Here is a 9,663-nt window from a genome sequence, read left to right as displayed (position 1 = left end):
TGAGTGCTGGTTATAGAATAACCTCCCTTAAACACAAAGGACCCTGAACTTCTTTCAACCACTGCAGTGCATCTGAATACTCTCCTGGGAGTTGGCAGCATAAACTGAGAGATATTGGATGATGGAGATGTTTGTGCCCTGGCTCCTGACTTGTTAACCTCAAGAAATTACTTCTTTGGGGGCTGGAGAGATAGCTCAAAGGATGAGAACACTGGCTGCTCTTCCAGGAACCCTGGTTCAATTCCCAGCACCCACATGGCAGCTCATAACTACCTGTAACTTCAGTTTCAGGTGATCTGATACCCTCATACAGACATACATGCAGGCAAAACACCAATTCATATAAAATAAAAGTAAATAAATTATTTTTAGAAAACAAAATTACTTCTTTGATTTTTAATTTTATCATCCACGAACTGGTTTTGGAGTAGTTGTAAGGAGAAAATAATAGCTGTTTTGCTATAGATATACAATGTTTTCAGCATAGGCCAATTCATGAAAAAGTTCTATGTAGCTATTGATACTGCTTTGTCATTTAAAGAAAACAAATCTTAAATTTCCAATCTTAATCCCAGCACCTGGGAGGCACTGAGTTTGAGGTTATTCTGGTCCACAACTACAAAGAGAGTTCTAGGACATCCAGAACTATATAGTGAGAACCTGTTTCAATAAAGAATATTACTTTTTGGCTTGTTTTCAGAGACAAAATTGAAAAATCAAAAGATTAAAGAAACTTATTTATTTTTTCAAAGATTTATTTATTATGTATACAGTATTCTGTCTGCATGTATGCCTGTAAGCCAGAAGAGGGTACCAGGTACCATTATGGATGGTTGTGAGCCACCATATGGTTGCTGGGAATTGAACTCAGGATCTCTGGAAGAACAGCTAGTGCTCTTAACTTCTGGGCCATCTCTCCAGCCCGAAGAAACTTTTTTGTTTTTTTTCCATATAGCATTTCTCTGTGTAGCCTTAGCTGTTCTGGAACTCACTAAGTAGACCAGGCTGGCTTGGAACTCACAGATATCCACCTGCCTCAGCTTTCTAAGTGCTGGGATTAAAGATGTGCAGCATCACCACCCATCAGATTGAAGAAACTTTAATTACAGACATGTACACAATTCAGTCCAAACTGTAGATACTAGATTCTATTTTAAGTTTAAAGCACAAAGTATAATTTCACATGCTCAGATTCAAGAGAAAATAATAAAGAAATTTAGGTAATTTCTAATGCTTTTTGTTTTGGTTAGATGAATTTAACAAACAGGTAATATAGAACCATTCAATCTCCAAGTGAAAAAAAAAATTAAGGCAACATACTACTGTGAGATAGTTTTTTTCTATCAAAGGTACTTTGCTCAATACCATTCCATAAATCTCCACATGATAAAACTTTTGTTTTATAGCATGCCCCCCCCACACACCCCACATCCTGTAATTCACCACAGGACACCCTTGCAATTTCAGAACTAGATGCTTTGAAGTGTTGACCCCTTTCCATCATTTCCTTTGTACCAATTCTTTTAAAACTAGTCAATCTCCGATGACTGACGTCTGAATAAGACTATTAATGTTGAGAATGAAAGATAGCATCATCAGATGAGGTGTGTGCTCATACTTGCAGTATCACCCTTACTCTTTTGCTCTTAATTAAACTAATATATTAAATTTGCTAAAGGATTTAAGGAACTGCCTGATACAAGTATCTGTCAAGTTAAGAAAATATTAGCAAATAAAATGAGACTAATTTTAAGATAACATATAGAATTAACCCTCTACTGAGGCACCCAAATGTTATAAGATAAAAATGAAAATAGCAGGCAAACTTTATTAAGAGATGCTAATAAATGAAAACAGATAAATTGGAGGAAGTCCCAATAGAAAAGCATTTACTTTTATTGGCAAGCAATTTTTCTATCCTTAGCATTAAATTCATAAAAATTCAGGTTGCATTAAACTTTCCCACAGCAATTCATAACACAGAGTTCATTTGCAATACTAAGTGGCTTGCTTTCCCTTAACACTGCAGGCTGCCTTCAACTCCATAGAGGGAGGCCTGGAACAACTAACTCTTTGGCATGACTATTCTTAGGATAGATGGAAGGCCCAGGCTAGCTTTCCAATAGTGGCCGACCCAAAATAAGGCCAATGGCCAGCTATTCATGGGCCAGCTGGCATGGAACAAAGTGTCTAGTTCCTACCTCCAGAGCAGAGGTTTATCCAGCTGGCTTTCAAAGGATGGCACTCACTGGAGTGCTCGCAATTCCTTTTCAACCATCTGGCATTCTTTTAAAACCCTCAATTTACACAGCACTACATTTTGAGGTCTGAAATGCTCAGATTCTAAGGGTTCCCATTATGTATCTAGATAAGAAAGAGTAGAGTAAGTACCAAATTAATTCAAGAAACAATTTCTAAAACTAAAAATTACCCATAGCTTTCTCTTTAAAATGGTTAAGTAAGCTTCCTTAACACACACACACACACACACACACACACACACACACACAAATAATAAGAAAATAAACAAAAACAAAAAACAATTTAACATATAGAAACAAATTTCTTAGGTCTAAGTAAGATCTAGCCCTTCCAAATGGGACTTATACAGCCTGTCTATATCCTTCATGTGTCTCCTAAAAGTTGAACTGCTACATACATCTATCTGCCTGGCTACCTTGCTAGCAGATAGAACATCTATAGCTACCTGAAAAAAAATCTGTTTTCCACGTATCTAACACACAAACTCGCCTCTAAGGGTGTTAATCTATAATTCTAGCACTGTGGTAAAGCCCTGAGGATCAGGTGTTCAAGGTCATCTTCAGCCACAAAGTTATTAGGTTCAAGGCTTGTCTGAGTTACATAAAATACTGTCTTAAATAACCAAAGTAAATAAGCAAATCTGCTTGATGACACACTGGGCATTTGAAAGTTTTAGCACACAACCATAATCTTACCACACTGGTGACAGAGGTAGCAGGAGGGTCTTTCAAGCTGGAGGCCAGTCTGGCTAACATAGTAAGATTCAGGCCAGCGAGGGCTACACAATAATGAAACTGTTTCAAAAAGGAAAACAAAATTAGTAAATAAGATAAAAATAAGTAACATGAAGAAAGAACCTTTGAGCCAAATAAACAAATAGTACTTAGTTCAAAATTAAACTATTTTATCAAATGATCAAAACAATTTATCAATTTACCAAACTGCTAAGAAGTGCTATAAGCTGCTCATTTGTCAACTGTAGATCCTTGGTTTTTTTAAGATAGATTTTCTCTGTGTAAATAGCCCTGGAGCTTTCTTGAACTCAGAGATCCCCCTGCCTCTGCCTCCCAAGTGCTGGGATTAAAGGCCTGCACCACCACCACCTGGCCAACAGCAGATCATTTTACTAACCTATCACATGATCTAATCTGGAGAACCAGTGGGCAAGAAATTGGGGGTGGGGAGTGGGAGGAAGAGGAGAGAAAGAAAAAAACTAAACAGGTCATATTTATGACCAATATATCTTAGGGGATATAAGTATTCTAAACTAAAGTAGTTTAGGAATGATAGGTATTATGTAAGGACACAGGCAAAGTATGTGCGTTTCATTTGAGACATTGAAATATCAGGTAAACACGACAGATTGATGGGAAGCAAAGAAAGTTTGTTAAATTTGTTTTTATAGATGGATGTGATGGACATGAGAACATGCCTGTGACCTGACATAACCTGTGTAAAGTTAATGATGCAAGAGCGAGGGCACAAATACAGGAACTGTGAGTAGTGAAGGGGAGAGACGAAGAATGGGGGTGGGGAGGGTGGTTCTGAGACCAGGAAACAAGAGTCTTAAAGACAGGTTTCCAGAGCTGGTGAGAGGAAGAGGGGTTTCTGTCTGAGATCTTCTAAACCTTTACGGTCTTAAGAGAGAAAAAGAGAGAGAGAGAGAGAGAGAGAGAGAGAGAGAGAGAGAGAGAGAGGAGGAAGGGAGGAAAGAAGGAAGGGCTATATAAAACTGGCTTAAAATTTAATCAAACATTTACTGATAATGAACTTAAGACAGTTTTGTTTTAAAGTAACTCTTTGACATATACAATTTTACCACTTATTAAAGACAAAAAGGCAAATTTGTATATTGATATAAATATGTTTGTTGACTGGGCTGGAGAGATGGCTCAGCAGTTAAGAGCATAGCCTGCTCTTTCAAAGGTCCTGAGTTCAATTCCCAGCAACCACATGGTGGCTCACAACCATCTGTAATGAGATCTGATGCCCTCTTCTGGCCTGCAGGCATACACACAGACAGTATATAACATAATAAAATAAATAAATAAATATTTAAAAAAATATGTTTGTTGACTTTTATATAGAAAATTAAATTGTAGCTAAATTTTGATACTACCTAGAGCATCATTTTCAGAGGTGAGTGATCTTTTGACTTTATAATGTCAATGCTGAAATGTCACTTTATATATAGTACAAAATGGAAGAAGTATGTTTGGGACCTATGATGGGTTCACGTTGATTTTCAATTTGATGGGTCTTAGAATAATCATAAAAAAAACACCTCAGGAGCCGGGCGGTGGTGGCGCACGCCTTTAATCCCAGCACTCGGGAGGCAGAGGCAGGCGGATCTCTGTGAGTTCGAGACCAGCCTGGTCTACAAGAGCTAGTTCCAGGACAGGCTCCAAAACCACAGAGAAACCCTGTCTCGAAAAAACCAAAAAACACCTCAGGGTGTGTCTATTAAGAAGTCCCCTGCCCCTGAAAGGTTTGACTCAAGAGTAAGACTGGGCTAGAAAAACAATCCAGAAGTTAAAAGCATTGGTTGCTCCTCCAGAGGACTGGGGTTCAATTCTCGGCACCCACAGGACAGCTTGCAACTGTTTGCTACTTTAGTTTCAGAGAATCTGATGCTGTCTTCTGGTTTCCTCTGGCTCCAGGCAAGCACACTGGCACACAGACACATTTGCAGGGAAAACATCCATACACATAAATAAAATAGTAATTTTGAAAAAGGAAAAAAGGGGAAGACCCTGAATGTGAATGCCGGGATCCTCACAATCTGGAAAGAAATGAAGCATCAGTATGCACCTCTCTCCGCTTCGCCACCAGACACAATGGGACCAGGGTCTGGTACTCCTGTCTTAGACTTTACCATGCATGACACCCTCAAGATGTCAGTCAAAACAGACCTTTCCTGAAGTCATTTTTTGTCACAGGAATGAGAAAAATAACTAACACAGAGCCATATCTGGAGTTGTTGGAAATCTAATCCTAAACCAAAATTCAAATAATGATTGTTTCTTTTTTTAAAATGAAATTAAAGTTAGCCACTCAAACAGTTTTTCTTTTGAGATAGGGTCTCATTATGTATCCTTGGCTGGTCTGGAAGTCACTCTGTAGACCAGGTTGGCCTTGAACTCAGAGAACAATCTGCCTGCTACGGGCTCCTGAATATTCTATCCAGGTCTACACAGTGAGTTACAGGTCTATGTAGTGAGACCCTGTCTTAAAAAAAAAAGAAAGAAAGAAAGAAAGAAAGAAAGAAAGAAAGAAAGAAAGAAAGAAAGAAAATTAAACACAATACAATAGGTATAGTGTTTTTCTCTTTCTCTAAAGATTTATTCATTCATTCATTCATTCACTCATTCATTCATTCATTGATTTTTCAAGACAGGGTTCTCTGTGCAGCCCTGACTATACTGAAACTAACTCTGTAGACCAGGGTGGCCTTGAACTCAGAGACCCACCTGCCTCTGGAGTGTGCGGTGTTTCCACAGGATCACAAGACCTTCTAGGTGCAGAAAAAGAAAACAAACAAACAAAACCACTGTAATTCAAACAGACAATAGTCTAGAGTCTGAGCCAAGGTCCACTGGCACAGTTGGTATAATAACATGAGGTGCCAAACATACTCAGAAGCAAGGCTACAGTGAAGTCCTACACTGCTACACCAGCAATGCCAGAACACCTCAGATCTATTCTGTGTTTGACTGTAAATTATTCTTACTATTCTCATTTTAGCAGGGTCTCCTGTATCCCAGGCTGGCTTCAAACTTATTAATGTAGCCAAAGTGATCTTTTTGCCTCCAATCTCCTAAGGGGAGATGGATTACAGGTATGGGAAACCAAATCTAGTTAATTCAGTCAAGAGACCAAGCCCAGGGTGTGGTGTTGCACATGCTAAGCAAATATGCACTATCAACTAAACTACATCTCTAGCCCCTTGAATTAATTTTTGATCACCGAACATGCAGAAACTTCTGGTTGCTAATTATTGTGACTCCTACATTCAGTTATGCAATCCCATATTGGGTTGTGACCCATGGTTTAAGAAAAATGCATAAGGCAAGAATTTCTTTAGGAATAATGGATTGTCATCCAACCAGTGGAAATTTTCCTTCAAATTAAAGGCAAATGTTTTAAGCAGGGAGTCTATACATAAACAGATGCTGTGGAGGTTAACATTTCATTTTGTACTGAAATTTTACTAGGAATGAAAATATAGCGACTCAAAAATAAATAATATTGAAAAGAACTTTAAAGAAAACTGAACCCACTCAATTATTCATATATAAACTCCTCAGTTTTCTTCCACCATCACTATTTTGAAACAAAAGATCATAGCAAAAATATTTCTAAAATGTGCTTTTTCATTCTACAAAATTAGGAAGGTAAAAAAAGAAACCAAAATATCATTCTCCAACTAGGGTAAAAACTATCTTATAAGATTAAAATAATCTGTCTTAAAACAACAAGATATAGCTTGCTGGTTTGTTGAGACAAGGTCTCAGTACGCAGTTCTGGCCTGGAAATTCCGATGTAGAACAGATTTGCCTTGAAATCACAGAGATCCTCCTGTTTCTTCCTTCTAAGTGAGGGGATGGAAGGCGTTGGCCGCCAAGCCTGACTGGTGCTAGCTTAACGACCTCTTTTAACCAGTGAAGTGAACAGGCAAGCAGGCAGGCGGTCCCATCAAGCCAAAGTCTATGGGACCCAGCAGGGCTTCCTACCCTCTTTGGGTGGCTGAAAACAATGGGGGAAAAAGGTGTTGTTTTCTGGTAGTCGTGTAAGATGAGCTGTTCAGATCAAAGCCAGAGTGCATGCCAGAATAATCTGCAATAAAATCCTTTGCCAAAACATGGGGGGGAGGGGGGGAGAGGCGGTTACGGGACGACCAGACAAACAAGAGGTAGAGAGAACCTGCTGGACCACCTCTTACTAAGGCAGGAAGTCAAGAAACCCAATCCACCTGTACAGAAGAGTGGGTAAAGCGGAGCCTGCATACATGGAAGTATTCCTATAGGTACGTATACAAAGACCTGTTATCAATCAGCTAAGGCCAGAAAGCAATGCTCTGGATGTTGGCGTAACCCCGATACATAAACACATCACCATCAACCCCAAGAGCAAAGTGTTCTAAATATACAGCGACATAAGAATACAGACTCACACTTTCAGTGAACAGACCCACTGGTTTTACAAGAAATCAAAAAAACAAAACAAAACAAAAATACAGAAACAAAACAAAAAAACCCGAAAAAACAAAACCCAAAAAACCTCCGCACCAGGAACGGACGAATAAAGGTGTGAAGTTATCTTTACACTTCTTTTTTCGTGTGCCCTTTTAGTTGATCCCAGACCGTCTCAGTTCACAGGACACACACCCCTTGGGTCTCCGAAAACAAAGCAGGGTCATTAATTCTTTGCCCTGTGGGTGCACACACACGCCCCCCACCCATAGATGATGAGGCCGCCAGACGACTTTCACTAGTCAATGACCCGGTGCAGACCACTGCCTTGCAGTGTGACAACCAGGCACGAGACAAGCACCACAAAGGAAGGAGTGGCTCGGGACCAAAAAACCACTGCCACACCGCGTCCCCGAGACGCGCGTCAGTCCCCGCCACCAACGCGGAGGCAGCGGCTCCTCCATCCTCCGCCCATCCCGCCTCCCCCGCCCGGGCCCAGCCCGAGGGTGACCTCCGGGTGACAGCCCGAGCCGCCCTTTGTGCGGGTGTGTGGAGAATGCCCGGCGGCCCCCCAGTCTCGGAGCGGGTGCGAGGCTGGCGCGCAGCCCTCAGCATCCCAGACACGGACCTGCGGAGCCTGCGCCTCAGCCTGCGCCTCAGCCGAGCGGCCCTCAGGCCCGGCCCTCCCCTCACTCACCCGGGCGGTGGGCAGCAGACGTGAGGGCTGCGGCGCCCGGCAGCAGCTTTCGAGCAGCGAGCTGCTAATGAGCGGCGTCCGAGAGCCCGAGCGGCTGAGCTGGCGACTGCTTGCTGCTGCCCCGGCGAGGGGCGGGCCCGGCGGGGGAGGGGCGGGCGCCGCGCCTCTCATTCATGCCGCGGAGGCGGGGTGTGGGACCCGGATGCCCGGGCAAGTCCCACCTCCTCGCTGAGGGCGCGCGGCTTCATTGTCTGCAATGCGCAGGCGCGGCGCCCTGTAGCGCCTCTAGGCTGTTGGCTGCCCTGTAGCATAGATTCATGATGCTGAGTTGTACGGTTCGTGTCTTCTCAGCTGTTTAGTATTTTCCGTGTCTGTGAAACAATTTGACAGTTAAAAGAGTGAAACTTGGCTTCTGCCGTAGCCGCCGGACCAAGAGTACTCAAAAGTGGGGTGCCCCCTATTTAGATCTTTCACCTGCTGCAGACCCAGTGCCTGCAGATAGTGGAAGAAAGTATATTCAAGAAACAGTGCGTTCCTTTATTTAATTGCCTTTAATTATTTATTTATCTACCCATTACTCTCGGGCCCCAGCTCCTGTTTTACACTGTAGACAAGAAACTGGCTCAGGATTTGGGGGCAGTGAGTCCTTGTTATAGCAAGGCCCAAGTTCTAGCATATCAGTGGGAGCGTGCAGACGTTCTTAGCCACCACCGCTAAGGCTTCTTACCCGCTTACCTTAGCCCCCATTTCCCCGTCTGAGACATCCCCTCCCCCCTCTACACACACACACACACACACACACACACACACACACACACACACACACAGATCCTTCACATGAACCATAAATAGTTCATGGCTTAATTCATCATGGAAAATGCCTAGCAAACCATAAACCTCCTAGGAAAGGGGAAGTAAGAAGGATCAGTAAATGTTAGATTACAGGCCCTCTACCCAACTTCCTCTCGTTCTCCCAGAATCAGGCCACAACTGCCAGCAATCTCCCCCTCCCATGCCCTCCCCTCCTCTTTCCTCCCTCCCTCCTCCCCTCCCCTCTTCTCCCTTGGCTCTCAGGAGTCCGGCTGTGCCTTAGCCTCGCAGCTCCTCCCCCTTCGCGGCTGCCCGCACAAAGGCCTACCTAGTTCCTTCACCTTGGCAGATAAACTAAAACAGATTGTTAACCGAAGTTAGGGTACAGTGTTTTCACGTTGCTGGTCTCTTATTTAAGGAATTGAAATAAGAGCCCACACAGATGTGCAAAAGTAGCAAGAAAACTTTACTGGAAGAAAAGAAAAAATATTCAGAACACAATGCAAAGGAGCAGCAGGGCCACATGAGTGAAGACACTCAAGTGCCTGGATTATTGTCTGAGGCCTTCTTTTGGGGGGGGGCACAAGAAGGGGCGTGGCACAAAAGAGTCCTGGGGAGATGGAGCCTCAGCTGAGGAATTACTGTATCAGGCTGGCCTGTGAGCACATCTTCGGGACATCTTTTTGATTAATGATTGATGTG

General features: G+C 42.6%; 1 protein-coding gene across 2 annotated transcripts in view; it reads right to left on the bottom strand.

Annotated features, from left to right (window-relative positions):
* Rnf24 (ring finger protein 24) overlaps positions 1 to 8,296 on the bottom strand; it is a 48,188-nt gene extending 39,892 nt beyond the window's left edge. Inside the window, exon 1 of one of the 2 annotated variants that reach the window (XR_003378537.1) lies at positions 8,152 to 8,218. The gene's annotated coding sequence lies outside the window, so the exon portion shown is untranslated. Of the gene's footprint in view, positions 1 to 8,151 lie in introns of both variants that reach the window. The other variant, XM_005365577.3, reaches the window with a different exon arrangement.
* Positions 8,297 to 9,663: the final 1,367 nt, after the last annotated feature.

This window comes from Microtus ochrogaster, unplaced genomic scaffold (assembly GCF_000317375.1).
Source record: "Microtus ochrogaster isolate Prairie Vole_2 unplaced genomic scaffold, MicOch1.0 UNK3, whole genome shotgun sequence".
In the NCBI taxonomy this organism is placed as follows: Eukaryota; Metazoa; Chordata; class Mammalia; order Rodentia; family Cricetidae; genus Microtus; species Microtus ochrogaster.
Note: the sequence above shows the minus strand (reverse complement) of the source record. Positions and strands in the feature narration are given on the sequence as shown.